We start from the raw sequence: 24519 nt of genomic DNA, 5'->3' as shown, positions 1-24519 counted from the left end.
AGAAAAGGTGGGGAGGGAAGGGGAAGGGGAAGGGGAAGGGGAAGGGGAAGGGGAAGGGGAAGGGGAAGGGGAAGGGGAAGGGGAAGGGGAAGGGAGAGGGAGAGGGGAAGGGGAAAGGAAGGGAAGGGAAGGAGAAAGAGAAGGGGAAGGGGAAGCGGAAGGGGAAGGGAAGGGAAGGGAAGGGGAAGGGGAAGGGGAAGGGGAAGGGGAAGGGGAAGGGAAGGGAAGGGAAGGGGAAGGGGAAGGGAAGGGAAGGGAAGGGAAGGGAAGGGAAGAGGAAGAGGAAGAGGAAGGGGAAGGGGAAGGGGAAGGGGAAGAGGAAGAGGAAGAGGAAGAGGAAGAGGAAGAGGAAGAGGAAGAGGAGAAAAAAGGAAAAAGGTGTGGTTTTTTTTTCAAAGAAAGTGAAGAGCAAGAAAGAGGAGAGGAGAGGAGAGGAGAGGAGAGGAGAGGAGAGGAGAGGAGAGGAGAGGAGAGGAGAGGAAAAGAGAAGAAAAGAGAAAATCACCTGCCCCATTACCTTGGAAATTCAAAAATAGATGCAAATTCATGGGTTGGAATCGCATCTTTTGTACATAAATGACTCAGAAAAGGTAGCTATAAATCCATGTTCATATGGCATTCAGTGCTTGATGCCCTGGATGCTTTCACACCTCACCTCAGCAATACTTCGGCCTTCGCTGGAACCCTTTCGTAGCAAAGGACAAGTGCACACCAATCACCATTTCCTGAAATTCCTCCCCAAAGAGAGGGGCCGTGCTGAGCTGCCCCAATGTCTGGTTTCTTGCAATGTTCTCTCAAGTTTCTGTGGGGCCAAGCTCCCCACGCTGTAGACCCCAGCTTTCATTTGAAGGAAATGCAAAGTGCAACTAACGTAAGACAAATTGGATGGTGAAGAGAAGGTGAATAGAAAAAACCCTGACATTTTTCATGTTAAAATGTCACAATTTTTTAAGGAAATCTGATCATTTTGTGGGTCATCTGGAGCATAAGTTTCACATGCTTGGAGTTAGCAGTATTGATGTATAACAGCATATCACATGCTGGGAACTCGTCTTAAATACGGACCCACAACAAGGCTGGACTGGCCCAGGGTATGAAGTCACCTCCCAGAGCAATGTCCCTGATGGAAGATACGCGATGACAACGGGGTTTGTCCCCACTCGGTGCAAAGGGCTGATGTGTCCTGGTTCAGACTGGAGAAGCTGACAGGTACCTGGAGACACAGTCGATCTGAACTCTCCTTATTTTCATGGAGATTGGTTTGGGGGGGGCCTTAAACCTCAGTTTTAAAGGTCACTGTCCCTGATTTTGATGTGGGTAAGGTGAGACATCCGTGTGATTTATAAAGCTGGGTTCTTTTATTTCCACATGGGCTGGTAGAGAAGTCTGTGTCCTGGACTTCAAAGGGCCAGTTGTCTCTTATTTTGATGTGGGCAGGTTGAGAAGTGCGCTTTGAAAAGCCAGCTCAGTCACTCTCCCGCTGCCCCCCTCTCTCCCTTCCTCTCTTTTCGCATTTTTGTTTAATGTTTTCTCTCGGGAAAATATATTCGAGTGTCGGCGAGGGGGAAATGATGAGCACTGATTCTCAGCCTCTCAGCAGGATCGTTCTGTAAGTGAAATATAAAAGTGAAATATTAAAAAACCTCGAATGTGAAATGCACCCATCTGCAACCCAGCCATTCTCCCTCCCTGGTCCGTCTGTCTGAGAGGGGGGAAAAAGAGCAGGGGGAGAAGACGGGCTTTGAGCAAGAGGTTTACGGGTTTAGTAGAGCATAGTAACATCTTTTCAAAGAAGTGGGTGTTGCTCTGTGACCCGGTCCAAGATGCCCCTCCTTTGATTCCGGTGCATGAACACTAACCAGCCCCCGTTTTCACATGGCAGCTGCGATGGGCTGAACAATAACCTGGTCTCGCAGTCCAAAGGGCTGGAATCCTCCAGACAATTAGCTGAGACACATTAATCAAGCCAGCGTGAAATGGGAATGTGTCGCCATCCACAGCAAGTTTAATTTGGAGAGGGAGGCGCGGAGCAGCCAGCTGGAGGAAGCACCTTCTTCTCCGGTTGTTGAAGGCTTGGCTGGGTAGTGTCCGAGTTGGGAAGGAAAGAAGTGCTTGTTCCTGAGACAAACCCATCACAAAGACACTTTTTTTATGCCGGTCATCTCCTCATACAAGGCTAAAACCCCTCCGCAACAACAATTAGGTATCCCCATGTGTCCCGGTTTTGTTAAAAACAAGTTTCTCTTTTAGTGAATTTGCCTGTCAGCTAAAGCTTCGTATCAGCTGCATTTTCCTGGAGAACCAGATCCATGTTTTGGTAAACACAGCAATGGAATGTGAAGTTATTGATAAGCATGGATGGACATCTCGGGAGAGGGACAACGAGAAACAGGTGACCAAGAGACTGACCAACTGAGTAAAACATCCCATTCACGTGAATGCTTCATATAAAAGCGTGAGATCACGAGGATTTCGTCCCTTTTCCTTATGTCCAACATTAGGAGAGGATCTTGCAGGTCATCCCTGCGAACTGAGGCCTAGTGACAGACTGAATCCAGCTCCGGTTGGCTGCAGAGTCCAGTCCAGGACTTTGGGTGCTGGCTCTGCAGTTGCTGGGACTTACAAGATTGGTTTTGTATATTTTGTATTATTTTCTCTATTCTTATTAGCAGCATTAGTAAAACATGTTTAATTTTTCCAACTCTCTTCTCTCTGTCCTTCTTTCCCTCCCAATCGCCTGTCCTGAGTGGGAAGGAGGAAGCAGGGGAAGAGGAGGTTAACAATACATCTGCCAGGGTTTTATTGTCACCCTGCAATCAAAACCCTCAACACCATGCTATATAGAGGGACAGGCTATAGCTCCAGTAAGGACAAGTCCGGTCACCATCAGCAGTTTTCAAATCTGAGTTGCTCTGAGGCTCCATAGCAAGTTTTCCCAAGGGGCCCAGGGCTGACCCGTGCAGAGATCCCGGGGTGCTGCTGCCTTTGGCTGTGGCAGAACCTCACACCTCATTCTGCAAACCAGTCTGCATAGAACAGGGTTAGTGACATGAGTCTGGATGGTTTGCCCTGGTCATTAACTAAATCAAGCCAGTTTTTGGTGGGGCTGCTGGTAAGAAAGCAAATGAGTCTCTTTGTTCCCAGCTGTTTGCCATTCACCTGCTGCTGGCATTTCCCTGGAGCACACCTGCAGAGTCTGCCCGAGAAAACCTCTCTTGAGGTTATTTCCAGCCCAGTCCTGCGAATCTGAGCGCCGGGGATGATTCAGAGGAAGCAAACAAACTTTGGAGCATCTTCCCCAACTCTGATGGCTTGAACGCTTTTAGCGAGTCCCATTGATGTTTGCAGAGAGGCAGGCAGCAAATAAACAAACATTTTCCTGCCCGAGGCAAGGAATGAACACGGGCAAAACAAAGCACCGAGGTGTGATCCTATTCTCCTTGATGCTGATGGCAAAACTCCCACTGGATTCAGCAGCGCAGGCTCAGCCCATACTGGGGTGGTTACTGGAAGGGCTCCTGGGCCAGGTGGGTTGGTGGGAATCTTTGAAATGAAAGCCAGAAAAAATTTTTACATGTTTTCCTGTCACTCCTGTGGGCTCAAGCACACGCTGCCGCAGAGATGTGGGGTGGGCTGGGGGTCTGGGAGAAGTTTCCCAGGCCCCTCCACGGGCAATGGCATGGACGGGATGTGCAAAGGAGCATCTCTGCAATGCCCGAAAGGAGGGGGCAGCACGAACTCGGGGGGATCTTGGGAACAATTTCTTCCCCAAAGGGCTGTGGGGCATTGGAACAGGCTGCCCAGGGCAGTGCTGGAGTCACCATCCCTGGAGGGTTGGACAGACGGACATGAGGTTCTCAGGGACATGGGGCAGTGCCAGGGGTGGACTTAATATCTTGAGGGTCCCTTCCAACCAAAATGATTCTGTGATTCTATGATTTGCTCACCCGGTCCCCCTCTGCCTTCCTGCACGAAGACGTTCAGCAAGGCGCCTCGTGCCCATTGCCTGTGTTTTGCCAAAGCCCCAGGCTGTGCCTGACCCCAGGGTCAGCCCCATCTCCCCTCTCTCGGGTGGTGAATTCCCCACAGCCCAGGGTTTTGCCCCAGCCCCAGCTGCTCAAGCGGCTCCTGACGGGTCGGGCGAGCTCCTGCCCCACATCCCAGCCCCTCTCCCGGCTCCCGGGCCCACAGCCACATGGCTCTGCCCCGTGTTTGTTCATTCCTTCTGTTCCCCTCATTTTGCCTCCCCTGAAAGCGGCGGTTGCAGCTCTGTTAACACTATTTTTGAAAGCTCTCACGCTGTGTGAGCTCAAATCCTGGCATTAATCTACTGCTGTGTTCATTTCAGCGCGCTGAAAAGCTGGGAGTTTAAATCCCCTCTAAACGCCGTTGGTGACACCAGAAGGCCAGTGTTTTGATCCAGCCCCATTAATGGTTACAAGTTTGAATCCAGACAGCGGGGGTCAAGGGCAGGAGAGGATTAGGAATCACAGCCCGGGACATTAAACGAGTGCTTCTGCCAAACTGGGAATACTGGAGGGAGCGCCCAACACACCGAGTAGGTTTATGGTTCCTTTTTGTGACATTTGGATTCTGAAGAGGGGGAACAAGGCTTATTTGTTTACAACATGACGAGCTCACTATGAGCGAGCTTTATTCCCTGGTTTACCTAAGCCCAGGCTGACGAAGGCCGTTCTCTACTGCAGGCAGCACCATCCCACCCGTTTACAGCAGGATTTTTTTCAGATGCAGCAATGATTTGGAAACTAAGCCCAGTTTTCCACATACCTGCAGGCTTCGCTGTGCTGAATGAGATTTAGAAGCGTTGTAGGGTCAACTTCTGCTCCAGAAATTTCTGGTCTCTGTTGCGTTTCCAAAATGTCACCAGCAGATGGAACCAACAAGCAGCAAGCGCTGGGACACAAGACCCAAGCGAGGATGAAATCTGCTTTGTTTTAAAAAAAAAAAAATCTCAATTTTTACGCTGAGGCTTCATTTAACAAATGGGATGGTTGGAAAATGACTGGTAAAATGATGAAATGTTTATCGTTGTCATGAACCGCGTGTGGCTTTGAGAGCGGCGCTGTACCTGATGCCCGGTATTGGACACACTGGGAACCTCTGGATCCATCTGCGCTCAGACGGCATCTTCCCACTGCCAGACAGACAGACAGACAGACAGACAGAGCTCTGCCTCTGTCCTGCAGCCACAGACACTTCACTAATGAGAGAAATTTTCTCTGCAAGCCCGCAAGCCCAGGCGCCTTCACCCAGCAGCACTTGGCATCCTCCTTCTGTCTCTTCAGCAATTAGCAAAGTTTAACTTCTGTCCTCTGGCTGGCTTACCTCATTAGCAGTTCATTAGCCACTTCCACCTGGGTTTTCACTAGGAAGGTATTTCCTCATTAGCGCACACGCTGCTCTGCATACGATAGAAAATAACAAACCCAAGCGCTGCCTCTCAGATCTGCTCTCTTGTTCAAAAAGCCAATCGGCCCGATGCAATCCCATCATTTTATGTCTCCATCGTCATTGTAAGACAATTAAATCAGTAGTTCGTCCACGTTTTGGAGTGATATCCAAATATTCTTTGTCTCTTCCCTTTAAGGAGCAGCTGTTTACAATTTTAGATTGGTCCTAATCTTACAGTAGGGAAAACATTTACTGCTCAGTCCTTCCCCTGCTCGACACAATGGGGTTTGTCTACATGGGGTCACTCGGGACATTAATCTGAACTGATTTAAAGTGGATTAGTTAACTGCATTAAACCCTTGAGCAGAGGCACACTGTTTTCTTTCCCATATATTCCATTTATCATCAAACTTTTTGCCCTGTGCATTTTTTAACTTTTATGGTAAACTCACTAAAGAATATTCATATTAAACTGTTTCAGTAAAGTACAATATTTAAGCCATCTTGACTTTTTTATTAAATGCTAAAGGAAATGGATATATTGTCATGGAATGTTTCCATCTCACAAATAAAAATTTTCTGGCAGAAAGTTACAATATCTGAAGGCTTTTGGCCAGTTCTGCAAAGAGGTAAAAGAATTCTACCTCATGCAAAAAACTCTTATGCCTTTCCAAACCATTTCAAAAATTGTATTTTTCTTCTGTTCCGCCTGGAAAGGATCAATTGCTGGGGATTCAGACCAGCTCTAGGGGCTGATCCTGGTTTTAACGAAGCCAAGGCGAAGACTTGTGCCATAACAGAAGCGACGATACAGACGTATGAAAGGAAAGGGTTACACAATGGGAATGGCCTTATTAACATCAGTGCTGCTGCTCAAGTCCTATAGGAATAATGTATATTTATAAATACTGAGATGACAGATCCTATAGGGCCCTTTGAAATTCCGAGCATGTTTTTTTTTTTTCTGTAAGGACTCAAAGAATGGGTTTTGGCTTGGTTTTCATTTAATCCTGTGACTGGATATTACACTTTTGAGAGCCGGTTGCTTCCAGGAGGCCTCAGAGACTCCGAGTCGTGTGTGATGGGCAAGCTGCCTATAACAGCAGTGTCAGAACCGCCTCTGGGTTTATTTGTTTCTTTATGCAATCTTTTAAGTTGAAATGAGCTCTTTTGGCAAGCTGGGAAGAGCAGGGTGGCTCTGCAGGAACAGGCACATCTAACGGCAGCCAGGCAGCCGCTGGTGAGAGATGGCAGCAGAGGTAGGCACAGTGGGTTTATTATTCTCAGAGGAGTAGCGATTACTCGCAGATAAGCTGTGATTCAAGGACATTACGAGCAGCTTTTTGCCCCTTTTTTGTGTGTTTTTTCAACTCAGAAAGCGGTGCTTTCCCAGGCCCTCTTGCCCAGCCCACAGACTGACTTTCTGCTGCCCCAGTTTTCGTTCCTGGAAACGGACGGGAGGAACATTGCTCAACCCCGCTAAGGAATCTGTGCTGGGACAGCATTTTCAGGAGACAATGAAACCATCTTGTGGTGAGTTAGGAGGCGAAAATTCACATTCTTCAGCGGCCAACAGCTGTGCGACCAGGGCCGTGGTTACAAACCTCAAAGTGTGCTAAAAGAGGGGAGTATTTTTCAAGTACACGTGTGCGCTCACACACGCGTCTTCCTCATGTCCGGCCTGAATCTCCCGTCTTTACTTTAAACCATCACCCCTTGTCTTATCGCAACAGGCCCTGCCCAAAAGTCTGTCCCCATCTTTCTTATGGGCCCCTTTTAAGCATGGATAGGTGCAATAAGCTCTCCCCAGAGCTTCTCCCCTCCAGGCTGCATCTGTTTCTCAGCACATCTCTCACTGTTTGATTTTTGTCAAATGTGCAGGGAGGGAGTGGAGGGGACCCCGGTGTCGCGGGGGTTGAAGCACAACAGGCCGTGCTCAGATGGGCTTCCTGATGCTGAAGCACGAGCAGGACAAACAAACAAACAAAGCAGAAGCTGTAAAACGAAATGACTGTTGTTATTTGTTTCCTCGCCGGTTTGTTTTCTCCCTGCCGCTTCCTCGCCCCCAGCTGCGTGCTCACAGGGCACTGGTGTTTGCTGGGCACGGAGCATGTGTGTATGGCAGCTATTTTAAGCACTTGTCCTGAGGAACAGATTCATCTCTGTGAATCCCCGACACATTTTACGACCAGCTGCACTGCTCGTACAACAGTAGAAACAGCCCAAAAGGTATTTTGTTCGTTTTTTTCGGTTTCGACCTCTGGTCTGCTCAGTGGGCCAGTCAGGTTACTTTGCGCACTCGCATTGTCACTGGAAAGCAGCGACACCAACCTCTGATATTCCAGCTAAAACATGTAAAATATAGTCTTCCTAGGAGCACTTTCCCTTTTACTTACAACCTGCTTTTTAGAAAACAGCAGCTTACTTTCAAAATTCCTCTGCAAACAAGAGCTTGAGCTGCCATCCTGGGTGCGTACCCTTCAATGCCATCAAACTCTCATGTAAAAGGTGAATGTTCTGGAAAGCTCCGTAGCCAGAGTGGGTTCACCCGGCTCCTCCTGCTCCTTTTTTATGAACAGCTGCTCCTCGCACCAGTTCTCCCCCAGTTCTACCTGCTTTATTTTCTCCTTCCCTTGCTCCCTTTGATTAAGCACAGGGATCTGTCTCTCTTGCCCTGGGCTGACAATAAATACGGGCCTCTCGAGCTCCAGGCTCCGCTCTTTGCCAGGAAAAGCTCTGTCTGCTCGGGCAGGAGCTCAGAGCACCCTCACATTCCCTGTCGCCTCCTGGGTATCCACTACACCAGTTATTTTGGTGTTTTTTTTATTATTTTTTTGTGAAGATGGGGCAATTAAGAAGAAGCCTTCTTGGACTCGTGTTGTCAAGCCATTTGAAAACTTAATTTGCGGCTCCTGCGACACGTCCCAAGTGAAGGCGCGGGCGGGCGACCCGCCGCCCTTCAGAAGGTGCGAGAGACATCTGCATTCCTTTTCTGTTCACCCAGCCACAGAGCACAAATCTGCTTTGACACTTTCAGAAAAATGAAAAGACGGAATCTCGCAGGAGCCTGCCTGTGCCGGGGGGGGAGGAGGGGAGCGGGCACAGCAGGAGGGAAGTTGACTTTTCTTTATACATATAGGGTTTTTTCCATGCAGAGTTTAAATTATGCCTGATAAAAGGAGTTTCGTGGATGTTTCAGTTCTTTCAAACCCTCCTGGCTTCCTCCCAATTAAATGAGGTTTGTCAAAGCCACAGGGCTCTGCTGCTGCCGGAGAGGCGGACAAGCACTTCCCGCAGTGACATCTCCAATCCCCAAGGGAGAAGATGAAAGTGTCGGTGCCAAGAGAAGAGAGAGAGAGTGTGGAAAAAAACAGGTACAGAGACAGGCAGTGCGAGAGGAAGGGAGAGAGCCGGGGAGACAGAGGGAATGAGAAAACAGATTGGCGGCGGGTGTCGGTCCCTCCGACACGCTGCGCGGAGGGGACGGATTCCTTGAGCCCTCTTCATGCATCATCCCATCGCGATCGGCCCCAAAATTGTGGCCAGAAGCACCTCGTGGATGGCGTTATCATAGCAACCGACGTGTCAGGAACAGAATCAAACACGTACCTAAAAACCTATGAAACAAGTACAGTACGATCCTGCAAGGCCATATTCACAAGTGACTCATCAAGCCTGTAAAAATTAGGTAACTCCGAATAATTTCCCATGTAGCCAACTCTGTTGCCATAATCGTGTAAGGTATTTGTTCTCTTGTGTTGTTTTGGCACAGCACTATTTTGGAATTTAACCGTATAATTGATGTGGAGAGGCAGCAAGGAGCTCTTTGGTGCTGCAGAGGGAGGCAGGGGGACAAGGGCTGATGGTTTTAAACTAAATGAGGGAGATTGAGGCTGGACATGAGGAAGGAATTGTTACCCCTGAGGGTGGTGAGAGCCTGGCCCAGGTTGCCCAGAGAGGTGGTGGCTGAACCATCCCTGGAGACATCCCAGGCCAGGCTGGACGGGGCTGTGAGCAACCTGAGCTGGTGAAGATGTCCCTGCTCATGGCAGGGGTGGCACTGGGGGAGCTGGGAAGGTCCTTCAACCCAAACCATCCTGTGATTCTAGTACAGGAAGGGGGTCCCAAAGCCTGGATTCAAATCCCACTCATGGTCTTGGTGGCCTTAATTCTTATCCACACCACCAGCACCTCTGGCTCATGGCAGTGAAGGAAGGGAGCATGGGATCCTCCAGTTGCCTTCCACCGTGGCCAGCGAGGGGTAAAAGCAGTGACTTCTCATTAAATGGGAGCATTCACTGCTATTTTCTGTCCCGAGCCTATCCTGAGACAATTATCTTTGTGCAGCACAGCCCCACACTACAGCAGCTCTGACAGAACTTCAGTCTAACCCTTTGGCACCTGCTAAAGCAGAATGTTTTCTGTCCAATTAATCACTCACAGAAGAAAGACGAGATCCTTGAATCAAGACAGCGAGAGCTGTGCTCCCAACTGGGTGTCAGTCCTGCGGTGCAAAGGGCCTCCTGGGAAGGTGTCTGGCTCTGCTCTCAGACGACTCAGACACAGCAACAACTGCAGCTTATTATTCTTAGTTAGAGATTGGGTCTATTTTCCCTCAAATGCTTAGTGCAGGCTCACAAGTGGGGAAGGCGAGCAGTGAGATTTGGGGTTAGTACAAAATGCCAGAAGAGCAACCCAGGGACAAGGGGTGCTGGTGAATGTTCTCACAGGGCATGTGTAAAGAAGAACCGGCTTTCAGGGACACCTTGGTTTGGTTGTCTGCTTTCCCTACATTCTTCTATAGAGCTCAAGGGTTTATATAGTCACTCACATTTCTTTACCTCTGTGCTTTGCCACCTCTGTATACAGCAAATAGATATGGGATCACAGAATCATTTTGGTTGGAAAAGCTCCTCAAGCTCATCGAGTCCAACTATAACCCACCCCTGGCACTGCCCCATGTCCTGGGAACCTCATGTCCGTCTGTCCAACCCTCCAGGGATGGTGACTCCAGCACTGCCCTGGGCAGCCTGTTCCAATGCCCCATAACCCTTTGGGGAAGAAATTGTTCCCAAGATCCAACCTCAACCTCCCCTGGCGCAACTCGAGGCCATTTCATTCCCTGAAAATCAGACACAGCACCTAGAAAGTAAAGTTCCCAACAGGCGTATGAATCTGGTTTATAATGCGTCTTAATAAGGGAATAAACCAAAGCTGGGGTTGAGAAGCAAACTGGCAGTCACTCCTGAACCAGACACCATCTTTTCTGCATGGTAACAAAACAAAACTTAGGAAAAATGCCCCTCACTTCACCTGGAACTTCAAGAGCTCATCCAGTCCAATATCCCTGCCGGAGCAGGAACACCCAGATGAGGTTCCACAGGAAGGTGTCCAGGCGGGTTTGAATGTCTGCAGAGAAGGAGACTCCACAACCTCCCTGGGCAGCCTGGGCCAGGCTCTGCCACCCTCACCAGGAACAAGTTGCTTCTCATGTTTAAGTGGAACCTCCTGTGTTCCAGTTTGCACCCATTGCCCCTTGTCCTATCACTGGTTGTCACCGAGAAGAGCCTGGCTCCATCCTCCTGACACTCCCCGTTTCCATATTGATCCCCATGAATGAGTCCCCCCTCAGTCTCCTCTTCTCCAGCTCCAGAGCCCCAGCTCCCTCAGCCTTTCCTCACACGGGAGATGCTCCACTCCCTTCAGCATCTTGGTGGCTGCGCTGGACTCTCTCCAGCAGTTCCCTGTCCTTCTGGAACTGAGGGGCCACAACTGGACACAATATTCCAGGTGTGGGCTCCCCAGGGCAGAGCAGAGGGGCAGGAAAACCTCTCTGACCTACTGACCACCCCCTTCTAACCCACCCCAGGTACCATTGGCCTTCCTGGCCACAAGGGCCCAGTGCTGGCTCATGGTCACCCTGCTGTCCCCAGGACCCCCAGATCCCTTTCCCCCACAGTGCTCTCAAACAGGTCGTTCCCAACTTATACTGGAATCAGCGGTTGTTCCTGCCCAGATGACAGACTCTACACTTGCCCTTGTTATATTTCATTAAATTTCTCCCTGCCCAACTCTCCAGCCTGTCCAGGTCTCTGGATGGCAGCACACACGGCCTTTGCTCACTGCCCAGCTCACGCTCTTGTGAACACACAGAGTTTGGCCCGCATGACTCGTGGAAACAAAGTCCTCCAGACATTAATCAAATGCTCTGGCTCCCACTGATCTCAGGCCAGAGAACCTCCATAAAGCTCTTATTGTTCCGGGAGCGGAACCGCATTTGGGGGGAGCGCTGGTGACGCCCTCCACCACAGCAAAGGCAATCGCATCAAAGGCTAGCACACATTTCTCCCTATTTTCTCTAATTGCACGTTATATCTGAGGTCTCTCTAACTTCGCTTTCCCTTTAGCGCTCTTAAACGCCAACCTGAGCAGATGTAGTTGCCGTGTTTGCTGTGACAGCCCCCACAGGTACCCGCCTCCTCCGGTACCCGCAGAAAAGAGCAAACAGAGATGTCGCCATCAGATTGCTCCGGCACAAAAGTTAAAGCCGAGTTTGAGATTGTGACAGCAAGCAACCATGAGCCTAGGAACTCAATTAGCCTTGAAAGACAACTATCTCATTATCTTTCCTAAAATGATATAAATGGATAAGAATATAAAAATTTAAAATAAACTCTCTTTCTGTTGACTGTCTAGATGACTGAATTTCACTGCTCAATTTCTTTAAACACCCACTTTAGTATTTATTTATTCTAAGCGTGAAGCAGCTACGATAATTAGACTGTCAGATTTGGTAAGTTAATGAGGAGTCACTGGAGTGGAAGGTTTTGCATGTGTGCGATTGCTGAAGGAGAGAAGCTCCGTGCCTTTGCTCTATGTCTTTTTTCTTTTCTTTCCCCTCCGCTGGGTGAGAAGGAGAGAGCCTGGCAGTGTGTAGATCCATCTGAATCCTTTTGATTAGCGGCTTGCATTCCCACCACTGTTCGTTCTACCAAATAATATTTTGCTGGTTGCTCCAAAATGAGACAGAAAAAGAGAAAAGAAACTGTGGATGGGATTTCTAGAGAAGCGTACCTAGATTAAAGAAATCATTTCCTAAATAAAAGCTGAAAGAAGGGAGCTGTGAGCAATAGGATCCGAGATTAGTTTATAGTGTGGCTCAAAATGGTTTTTCAGCACCAACATTTTTTGTCTCCTTTTTCTTACAGAAGACCAAAAGATCACGTAAAATGGCTGTTATGGATTTTAGCTGATTTTGAGAGTAACTCACAAATACATCATTTAGAACAGTGAAACCACGAAAATAGTAGAAGATATTCCTGAACATTTTTTTGTTTTTCAATATTAACCTGGCTTCAAAGTGATCGTGTCCCTCTTTTTAAGCAGCTCACAAAACATACCAAACAAGGTGAAATGTCAACTCAGGTTTTCTTCTGCACTTCGCTACAGGAAAACATTCTGTAAGTGTTCATATTATTAATTCTCTATTTTTTAAAAAAGGCATCTGGACTCAGACATGCAAGCGAGGTTATAAAGGAAACAGTAGTTTTGTTCTCATTTTAGCAGGCTCCCAATGGGAAGCAGGGTGTTCTGGATGCTTTTTCAAACCCAGTACAAGGCAGATCAGCATCTAAAGCACAACAGCCTCATGTCGGCACAGGAGAGAACGGAATTTCCTGGGTACACAAGGGAACGGGCCAGAGAAGCAGACAAAACTGAAAAATTCAACACACCAGGCGCAGTCAGGAATCCGCGGGCGCTGAGCACCATGGCAAGGTACAATTTCAGTTTCAATTCAACAACGGCACTGCGGGCTCCTCCGCGTTCTCCTGCTGGCGTCAGGAAGGGCCGCGGCAGTGCCGGCAGCGATCCCAGGTGACACACGCTCCGCGCCAACGCTCCGACCGCTTTCAGCCCTGGTCCGGCTCTTCACCTGCTGAGGAGGAACATACGGAGCACTGGAATTCGCCTCCGCTCTTGTGCTGCAGCTCAAAATGTGGATAAATAATGTGTGTATGTGCCACTGGACTAGCAATGTGTGGCTGAACCTACGGGAAGATTAAATCAGCTGTTAACAAGCAGAGCCGCTGAAGTCACCAGCCCTGCAGAATATTTGGAATTAGGCTTAATTTTTCCTTTCAATTCAGGACTTAGGCCATGGATTTATATCCTAACAGAGTTCCTTTACAACAGGGGAAGATTCTACCCTCTGTTACATCTTTGAAATAACTCTTGATATTGACAAAATGAAAAATGAAGCAAAATGTTTGAGAGTATAAAACAAGAGCAGAGTTTAGAGGGAGTGGTATTTTTAAAAATCACCTTTCAGTAGAAGGGAATGAAATTGTGCAGATGTCCAGCCTTTTGTTTTTCAGAAAGCAATGTCAGAACGATTGACTTGGCAACGAAGATGCAACAGCACAGTCTGGACACTGGGCATGCAGAATAAACTCAACCATGTGTCACTTAATAGAGAGATCCCTGGACCAGAAGATTGATGTACAAACAGGACAGATGGGGACTGACAATCGAAAGAATGCGGAGGCTGGTCCAAGGCTCACAGAGACCTGTCATTCCTGGGGTTCGCCTACAATCTCCTTTGACAAAAGAGCTCCTGAGGGAAGGCGGGGATTATTCAAAAGTTGAGTGGAGTCTCCAGGGAAGATGGTTTCTTGGATAAAGTTGTCAACAAAAGGAACTGTTTAAGACTTTTCGTTATCATTTCCTAGAGGGAGCTTCTGCCGTTGCTAACAGGATTACCAGCGTCCTGGTTCCACACCAGCAGAGCGTTCGACATGTGCATTGCAGACCGGTTGCTTAGAGCTGAATTCAGGGGGTCTTCTTACCCTGTGTCCCAAATGTGTGCAGGTGTTGGTGAGCAGAGGGGAGATAGCAAAGAATCAAGCTGCAGCCTAACATGGGCCATTTTTGGTCCAGCTCTGCAGAGAATCCTGGCTCATTAACAAGTTACGAGGGCGTTTTAATCTCCTCAATCGCACAGCTGCTGACAGACAACGAGAAGGAAAAGCTCATCCGAGGCGAGCGCTGATCAGGAGGCGTGGGGAAATCAGAGCTTCTTTCTCGACTACTGTTACTGTGAAATGTCTCACTGAAACCTTCCTGGGAGAAGTGGGAAAGCAAATAACTTACTGTGTTGGTGTACCAGTCCGCTTAGGCTCGGTTATCTGGGACGGTTCTTCTCAGCTCAGCATCAGAAACCAGAAGCCTCAGTGTAACCTCACAGCAGATCTGCGGAGAAATGGAAGACAAAGTTAAATCATTAAGGAGCAGGCATGCAAACCTTCTCCAATACTTCTTATTCATCTGAGCAGCGTCACTGGCATGACTGGGAGAACTTCTCTGAGCAATTGTAATGCAGAGCACTGAGGCACGGGAACAGAACCCATCATGGACCGAAGGGGAAACACCAGAGAAATGGGCAGCAGCCAAACACCAGCCACTCTCACAGTGAGTGCGAATCCCTGACCTCCCCTGGCAACACCAAACAGAAATTTGTCTCTATTTTAGGATCTTCTGCCTCTTATTTGCTCTGCAGTGAATCTGGAATAACAGCAGAGTGACCTCACAGCAGTACAAGGAAGATCAGACCAGAGTACCCTATAGAGCTCTACTTAAGTGTATATCTCTGTGTCAGCTTCCCACGTGCAGGTTTATTTGTGGAGAGAAGGGCATTTGGAACCTTCTTAGAAGAAAATCAACAGTTCTTGAGCACACTGGTGCTGGCTGTTGCATTGCAAAACCTTTTAAGAATTGGTACAAATAAGAATATTTTCTAAAGTGGCCGGTTGGCTGCACAGTTAGAAGATAACCCTCCACCAATGGATTGTCACATGCATGTTCAGAGCAGCTGTAAATGAGGCACAAGCTGGGACAGGGGGTTCTGCGGTCCCTCCACACCCTGGACATGACTAAGGGCAGTGAAGAAGCAGGATCTCTACTGCCATGGGTATGGTTGCATGTCTGCTCCTCATTGGGAGCCACGAAACGGCCACAATGCGTTAAATGAGAGGATTTATTATGCATGGGAAGTGAGGGATCTAACAATGGGAACTGAATCACTTTCCAGAACATTAGTTGGAAACATCTCCAGCCTCCAAACTCCCAAAAGACAGCCCTGCTTCCATTTCCCTCCCCACTGCAAGCTGCAGGGCCTCTCTTTTGCTCTCTGGCCCTTCTCTCAGCCCTTGATGAGCTCATTCAACTCACTAACCAGGTGGAAAAACAGGAACTAGAATATTGTGTCCAGTTGTGGCCCCTCAGTTCCAGAAGGACAGGGAACTGCTGGAGAGAGTCCAGCGCAGCCACCAAGATGCTGAAGGGAGTGGAGCATCTCCCGTGTGAGGAAAGGCTGAGGGAGCTGGGGCTCTGGAGCTGGAGAAGAGGAGACTGAGGGGTGACTCATTCCTGGGGATCAATATGGAAAGGGGGAGTGTCAGGAGGATGGAGCCAGGCTCTTCTCGGTGACAACCAGTGATAGGACAAGGGGCAAGGGGTGCAAACTGGAACTCAGGAGGTTCCACTTAAACATGAGAAGAAACTTGTTCCTGGTGAGGGTGTCAGAGCCTGGCCCAGGCTGCCCAGGGAGGCTGTGGAGTCTCCTTCTCTGCAGACATTCAAACCCGCCTGGACACCTTCCTGTGGAACCTCATCTGGGTGTTCCTGCTCCATGGGGGGATTGCACTGGATGAGCTTTCCAGGGCCCTTCCAACCCCTGACATTCTGGGATGTGATTCTGTGAACTCTTTTGCTGGGCCAGTTGTTCTTGGTTTGGTGGGCTGGATCAGACCACGAAGGGGTCAAGGGAAGCCTCAGGCTTGATGTAGCGCTGAGTGTGGGTGAGGAGGAGCAGGAGGAAGCCCTGAAGTTCAGACTCCCTTGCCTTCATCCTGCTCACGTGTGGCCTGTGTGAGTGCCCATTCCTGGCACACCCGCATGTCTGATGTTCTGGTTTGGGGTCATAACCACCCAGGCTCTGGCGAGTGCTCAGCACTGCTGTCACGTACGTGAGCCCATCTCACACCAAGGTGTTTGCTGCTGAAGGTCTCACCAAACAAATCCCAGATGTTTGCAGAGAATTGCAGGATTGCCCTTTCCTTCTTTTCCAGAGAAGACTGGAAACACATCCTACCTAGCAGGGGTAGGATGCCTTGGTAAAGCAGGTGAGAGTTTATGAAGCGCATGTCAATGGAGATCATTGTGCTCAAGGGTCACCAAGCACCTTCTTCTCACCACCTAATAAAGAATTAAAAACAAATCTGAGATTTTGGAGAAATGCCTTAACATCCTCTTTGATGTAAAGAGTTTAACAGCAGACTTAAATATTTGCTTTAAAAACATCTTGAAGTAAATGAAATAACTTATTTCCCAGGCCAAGATTCTCTGTTTTACTCCAGCCCAGAGCAAGTCCGCTGGCCAAATTACATATCCCCAGGAAAAAATCCAAGGACTTCAACACCTGCAAACCCTGGTCTGTAATGGCACAAGCGTGCGATGCTCTTTAAAGGGGGGAAAAGGCGGTGGGAAAACACCCCCCCCGCGAGGCAGAGCCGCATTTGGGGAGCCCAGATGAAAGGCGGGCGCGGGTCAGATGACAGGTGTGACAGGTGTCACCTCGGCAGTGACATCGGGGCACAGATGAAAGTTCTCGCCGGCTGCGCACGTGACGCCGCTTCATTACTGGCACAGCAGGTGGGCCGAGAGGCTCAACGCCCTTATTTTTTTATTATTATTTTTAAAATTTATTTATTTTTTTTTTTATCCTGTGATAATGAGAAAATGTTTAAACTTCCATCCCTGTGTTTAAACGTTTCTCCGTGCTGACAGCAGCGAGAGATCCCTTGATCAGCTGTCAGATGGGAAAGCGCAGTTTTTTGGGAAAGTAAACAGCGTGTTTGCCAGTTGGAAATCATTTTTCTGTTTGCTGGGGCATGATGGAGCCGTGTCACAGCACCTGACTGCCCGGGAGCGGGGACAGAAAACCGGCTGAGAAACGGGGTTTAGGCTTAGAATCTGATAGCAGGAGCTTGAGATTTTTGACACTTCACTATTGCTATTGTGGGGGAAAATAAAAACCCAAAATAACACCGCTTATGGATTGCTTATGCAACTTTTAAAGCAGCGGCTCAGTGTCAGCGTGGACACGTGGGACCTTCTAAAAGAAGGTCCTGCATTTTGACAGAAACTTTCCTGGGAGAAAAGCAAAAGGGAGACACAGAGGAACTGAGTGGGTGTGGAGACACGTGGGGGTGAAGGTGGCCATGTCTCACTCCTGGCTAGCAAGAAAACACAACAAAAACCAGTTTCCTCACCATTATATCAGAAAGCTTTCCACAGGTCTGATGCCACACGAGCTCGGGAGTGTTGCGACAGGACAAGGGGTGATGGTGTTAAAGCAAAGGAGGGACGTTCAGGCTGCCCAGAGCGGTGGGTGCCACCTCTCAGGCCGGGCTGGGGTCACACTTGCTGTCCTCTCCTTCCCCAGTCTCTGGAACCCAGCTAAGCTCACTTTAAATGCTAACCACATTTGTTTCTTTCTTTTCCTACTAGGCAAATACCTTCTCCAAGTCAATTACCATAGAGAACAAGAGATACTGGTATAATGCACATCATTTTAATTAAAATTAAGGTTTGAATGTGCATATGCAGAGGCACACACACAGCATTTTTCCTATGCAGACACAGACAACATCTCATATTCAGAACCAACAAATCAACCTGATTTCATCACTGGGAAAGTTAATTACTCAGAGCAGGGCCTGGATGGCGTATGAGATATTAGCAGCAATTATGTTATGTGGAGTCCTTGGTCGTGTCCCAACAAACTGTGCTCTGCTGGCAGCACTGCCGCCTTCTCCCCATCCTACAGACCCCCAGCAAAAGCTTTCTGCCCATTATCACCCTCGGTGAAGCCTCATGAAAGTCTGTGCCCAGCTGGGACCTCACTTGCCCCAGGAAAGCCCCAACTCTTTGGGCACCATCAGCAAAAATGATCCCCCAGTAAAAAAACAAAATCAGATCAGAATCTGGCCCTTTGTTAGCAGTCATTAAAAAACATTGCACTTTTAATAGGAGCTGATTCAATTAGCAGACTAACAGGCTCCATCAGATAAGCTGGGGATTTCCCTGGGAACCTGAGTCACATTCTGCACGCTGTGTTAACCCTTTCTGCTCAGGAAGAGCCCAGAGCCAAGGGAAATGGGGTGATTTCGGAAAAGCCCTGCCCTGTGCCTCTGGGGAGGCCGGTGGCACCAAACCCCGGGTGCTGCCAGCAAAGACTCGCCTGATCTCCCAAAAACACGCTGACATTTGGCAGCCCGACAGCTTCATGCTCCCAAACGAGGCTTCCTAATTAGAGCCTGGGTGAGAAACAATCACCACTTGAAGTTTGGCTCCGGTTTCCTTGTGGTGCTGTTTTTCCCCTCCCTTTTTTTGTGCCTTTTCTCCGTTCCCAGTGTTTTCTCTCACACGTTCCCCACAGGTGGAAGCTGTTTGAAGCCCCGAGCAGGAGAAGAGCTCATTTTGCTGGTCCTGTCCCTGGAGGAGATGAGGAAAGGACAGCAGTTTGTAACGAGGCGACGTACAACCGGTCTGGAAGAAACCCAAACCAAACCAGTCCCATTCACTCCTGGTCAAACACGGAGGGGAACGCCAGTGCCCCCAGCAGCAGAACGGGGACTCTGGCTCTGCACCCAGCCCTGAGCATTGCTTTGCTCTCCAGCAAACCAGCCCTGAGCACCAATTCATGTTGGGGCCAGGGTGTGAATTCGGCATTGCCTTCAAGATGTACGGTACAGTAAGACATCCATCCAGCTGGCTATAAGGTGAAATCCATATTTTTATAGATACACACTGTTACAGAGCCAGATCTTTTAACGCTAAATCATGTTCCATGCATTTACCCCATCTCTGAACAGTTCCAGAAAAAGCTCTTCAAACACGATAATCCCTGAATTTGAGATGATATCAACAAGCAACACCTGCTAAGACAAGCATAACTCTTTCTTTCCTAGAGGGTTATTCGCTGACAGCAGGACTGATTATTCTCTATTTAATACCCCACAGATTTTTCCAGGGTGATGAGACAGGTAACAAAGCTCTTCAGGGACAACAACCACCGAATGTTCTGCAACAGCGTGGACACAAACATCAACGTCCTCTGGGTGTTCAGGGTTGTTCTCCTTCCCCGTCCTCATCTGCGACGCCAGTTCTGCTAAAATACTGAGCAAACTTCAGGTGAATCAGGTGCCATCAACAGCTGCAAGTCCCACAGAAGAAAAGGAAACGACATTGGCTCTTTTCAATTAAACTCCATTTTTTGAGGGTTTAGAACTTCAGTCATTTAAATCCATTTTAGACTAAAGTCTTGAAATGCAAGTTGGCAGCCTGGAGGAATTAATTTCTTTATTATTTTATTTGAAGGGATTAACTCAAGTTGATAGATTTAGAGCATTTTTTAAAGTTTGTTGGTTTCAGATGTTTAAAAAGAAATTTAAAATAAACAAACAAAAATCCAGCGGAAGGCTCGGCAGGGGCTGAATGCTTTGGGCAGAGCTTCCCAGAGCAGCGGGGATCCCCAAGGAGCAGGGGGAGGCGCATTTCCCAGCGTTAAACTGGGATTTCTTCAGCTTACATGCCAGATCCACCCTGGTCCCTGTGGAACCCCAGAGGGGTGTTATCTAGGAATACGAGGCGCGTTTACCCACTCCATCATTAATGCAGAGAATATTTGTGAAAATCAAACTGGCGCATTATGGAAGGTCCTTTGTATCTTGAGTGGATTAAACTCTACTCAGCGGCTGGGCCACAGGCTGTTTGCAACTTCTCTATTTAGGATGATCTTGATGGTCTCTTCCAATCCAAACCTTTGTAGGATTCTATGAAGATTCTGCACCACAGAACAGAGCTGGTGGCTACTGGGAGGAGTGGCTGACACGGCAGAGGCTGTGCTGCCATCCAGAGACCTGGACAGGATGGAGAGTTGGGCGGGGAAAAATGTAATAAAATATAACAAGGGCAAGTGTAGAGTCTTGAATCTGGGAAGGAACAACTCCAGGTTCCAGTATAAGTTGGGGAATGACCTATTAGAGAGCAGTATAGGGGAAAGGGACCTGGGGACCCTGGGGACAGCAGGGTGACCATGAGCCAGCACTGGGCCCTTGTGGCCAGGAAGGCCAATGGTACCTGGGGTGGATGAGAAGGGGGTGGTCAGTAGGTCAGAGAGGTTCTCCTGCCCCTCTGCTCTGCCCTGGGGAGACCACACCTGGAATATTGTGTCCAGTTGTGGCCCCTCAGTTCCAGAAGGACAGGGAACTGCTGGAGAGAGTCCAGCGCAGCCACCAAGATGCTGAAGGGAGTGGAGCATCTCCCGTGTGAAGAAAGGCTGAGGGAGCTGGGGCTCTGGAGCTGGAGAAGAGGAGACTGAGGGGTGACTCATTCATGGGGATCAATATGGAAACGGGGAGTGTCAGGAGGATGGAGCCAGGCTCTTCTCGGTGACAACCAGTGACAGGACAAGGGGCAATGGGTGCAAACTGGAACACAGGAGGTTCCACTTAAACATGAGAAGAAACTTCTTCCTGGTGAGGGTGGCAGAGCCTGGCCCAGGCTGCCCAGGGAGGCTGTGGAGTCTCCTTCTCTGCAGACATTCAAACCCGCCTGGACACCTTCCTGTGGAACCTCAGCTGGGTGTTCCTGCTCCATGGGGGGATTGCACTGGATGAGCTTTCCAGGGCCCTTCCAACCCCTGACATTCTGGGTTTTTGTGATTCTGTGTTTATCACCATGGGACAGGCCAGCCAAGGCCACCCGTCCCCATGCCGAGGTATGGAACAGTTCTTGCGCTTCCGAGGCTCTGAAGATATCCACCACTGCTCCTATGGTTGCTGTCTAATGAGATTTGAAGCAAAACAATGGTGCTGTCTCATTCTAACCCATTTAGATGATAATCTTCTCTCCCCGATACTAATATTTTCATATTAATGTAGATCCTTTTATCCCCGTAGCTCAGCACTGGTTCTGATTTATTAATAGCCAGCTCCCTCTGGACTAGGGGAGCAGGATGCTGTGTTGTGATGAGCTTCATAGCTTGCTGTGCCCCAGCAGTAAATCACAGACCAGCACTTCAAATCTGCAGAGAGAGCTGGGCTGACTTCCCCTCAGCCTCTTGGTCTTGTTGCGCAAAACTATCTACTAACAATTTTTCTTGAACGAGCCAGGTGCTCTAGTACGGGGTCCAGTCTGCCTGATGGAACATTTAACAGCATTTTAGGGAGTGAGGGCAAGAGCAGAGTTAACAGATTTCACTGGATTTTCCCATCAAATGGTACCAGGGCACATCCCTGAAGGCACCAGCAGCATAACATCCAGCAGAATTAATGTATTTATTATTTTAGAAGAGCTCATGATTTTTTAATGTCTCCCGGTTTGAAGGAAGGGTTGAAAGTAAGGGCAGCCTATTTGCATTGTGAATAAAGTTATCTGACTACTCCACCCCCCGGAATATGCAGAAATAAATGCCTTCTAATGAACCCTGGGGGGCTGGAGCTTTGATATGGATCTCGGTGGTCAGTGATGAAGCTCTCAGCCCTGCTCCTCCTCCTCCTCCTCCTCCTCCTCCTCTCCAGCGCCAGAGAGGAAAATGGGATTATCCTGTTGGCACTTGGTGTTTGTCTGTCTGCGAGAACCTACAGATCAGAGTCCCCGCTTGGGAAGATAAGTTCAGCCCTCTGCAAACAGGAATGTCTTTTTCTTTCTTCCTCATCTAAGCAAAAGAGATGATCCTGCTCAAGTCCTGGAAACTTCTTCCCTTGCTCCGCTGAGTGCAAGCGGGCGTGGAGAAGGAAAATGCAGATTTGAATGTTAGTTTGGTGGCGGCTGAGAGTGCTGAGACCGTGTGGCCATGTGTGTGCAAACACAGATGGCTCTTGGAATGTGACATCTGGCTCTCCAGGAGCTCCCCGGCAGCATCAGTTCCCTCAGACAAATCTACTGTAGGACTCTGGTTTGCAGTTTACAGCACACTGAACAAGCCCAAAAAAGCAACAAATGCAGCTGAAGCCCCTTAACAGAGAAAATCTGTTTAAAAGGGCTGCTTTCTGGGAACCAGATTGTTGGATAAAAAGAACACCCTGGCAATGGGAAAGTTTTCTACATTGCCAAGAGGTTCCATAAAAAGACCATTTTACAGCCTTTAACCCATTCCCTATGGCAGGCAGAACATCCCGCATGGGATGGATCCAGCAGCACGAGATGGGATCCAGCAGCACAAAGATGGATCCAGCAGCGCAGGATGGACCCAGCAGTGCAGGGATGGATCCAACAGCACAGGGATGGATCCAGCAGTGCAGGATGGATCCAACAGCACAGAGATGGATCCAGCAGTGCAGGATGGACCCAGCAGTGCAGGGATGGATCCAGCGGCACAGGATGGATCCAACAGCACAGGGATGGATCCAATAGCGCAGGGATGGATCCAAGAGCACAGAGATGGATCCAGCAGTGCAGGATGGACCCAGCAGTGCAGGGATGGATCCAGCGGCACAGGATGGATCCAACAGCACAGGGATGGATCCAATAGCGCAGGGATGGATCCAAGAGCACAGAGATGGATCCAGCAGTGCAGGGATGGGTCCAGCAGTACAGGATGGACCCAGCAGCACAGGGATGGATCCAACAGCACAGGGATGGATCCAGCAGTGCAGGATGGATCCAGCAGCACAGAGATGGATCCAGCAGTGCAGGATGGATCCAACAGCACAAGAATGGATCCAGCAGCGCAGGATGGATCCAACAGCACAGGGATGGATCCAGCAGCGCAGGATGGATCCAGCAGCACAGAGATGGATCCAGCAGTGCAGGATGGATCCAACAGCACAGGCATGGATCCAGCAGTGCAGGATGGATCCAGCAGCACAGAGATGGATCCAGCAGTGCATGATGGATCCAACAGCACAGGGATGGATCCAGCAGTGCAGGATGGATCCAGCAGCACAGAGATGGATCCAGCAGCACAGAGATGGATCCAGCAGCACAGGGATGGATCCAGCAGCACAGGGATGGATGCAGCAGCCACGGATGTGCCAAGGAAGGAGCAAAGAGAATCACCAGACTCTTCTCTGGGTCATGGAGGAGAAGGACGGAGAAGACACGATTCTGCAGGAGAGCTGGTCAGACAAGAAGGATCCAAGGCATCAAGTACTGCTGTTGCTCAGGACCTGGATGCCACACCAGAAGGCTCCCAAGGTTGCAGCATCCACACACATCAGCTGCAGAATCTCAGTGGCAGCATTTTGGGGTGATTTGCCCTGACCACTGGAGAATTTCTGCAGCTTTTTTGAGAGAGGTGTTTGTCCCCCTCTCCCCATTCTGTGCAAAGCTCTGACACTGAGGAGAGCGCTGATATAGATAAAAGAACAACACATAAAAAACCAAAAAAATAGTTTATTTTCCAGATGGATTGGTTCCTGTTCAGGGTCACTGAACAGCTGGGCAGCTCAGGACGAGATAAGGTCTGTGAGCTGTCAAACGGCAAAAGTCCCATCACCACCATCCCTTTCTGCCCCTCTTGTGGTTCTTCACCACCTGCAGGGCCTCTGCTTGCACCCCAGTTTAGATTCCTCCACAAAGACATGATCCAACCTACAACAAGAGCTTGAGACCCTTCCTGTTTCACAGACATTTCCCAGCTCCGGGATCTGTGACTCGTGGGCTCTGCTCCACGCTCCACCGCAGCGCAACCAACTGCTCCAATACCAAAAGGTGCTGTGGAATTCTGACCACCACAGATGGCCACAACTTCTGTTCGGTGTCTCCTCTGGGACCGGGCAGAGCCAGGGGAGCAAGCCCAACGCGAAGGTGTTATGTCCACGGAAATACGGTGGAGTCAGGCAATAAAAGGTGGAGGGGAACGTCAAGTGAAACACTTTTGATCCACCTCCTCTAAAACATTCCAAATCCATGTCCTCGGGGTCTTTGAGACACATATTAGCTGGAACACCTTGTTTTTTGTACTGGCTGATTAGATTCCCACGTTTTTCCACAGGCGAGGGAAGCATGCCCAGATACAGTTCACAGCAACTGTGCGAATTC

The 24519-nt window shown here is 49.1% G+C and overlaps 1 protein-coding gene across 1 annotated transcript in view; it reads right to left on the bottom strand.

The window, feature by feature from the left end:
• ALS2 (alsin Rho guanine nucleotide exchange factor ALS2) overlaps positions 1-1128 on the bottom strand; it is a 41717-nt gene extending 40589 nt beyond the window's left edge. Inside the window, exon 1 of the mRNA XM_065840823.2 lies at positions 656-1128. The gene's annotated coding sequence lies outside the window, so the exon portion shown is untranslated. The remainder of the gene's footprint in view (positions 1-655) is intronic.
• Positions 1129-24519: the final 23391 nt, after the last annotated feature.

The sequence above is a fragment of the Patagioenas fasciata genome, chromosome 7 (assembly GCF_037038585.1).
Source record: "Patagioenas fasciata isolate bPatFas1 chromosome 7, bPatFas1.hap1, whole genome shotgun sequence".
NCBI lineage: Eukaryota > Metazoa > Chordata > Aves > Columbiformes > Columbidae > Patagioenas > Patagioenas fasciata.
This window is presented reverse-complemented; position numbering and strand designations above follow the sequence as displayed.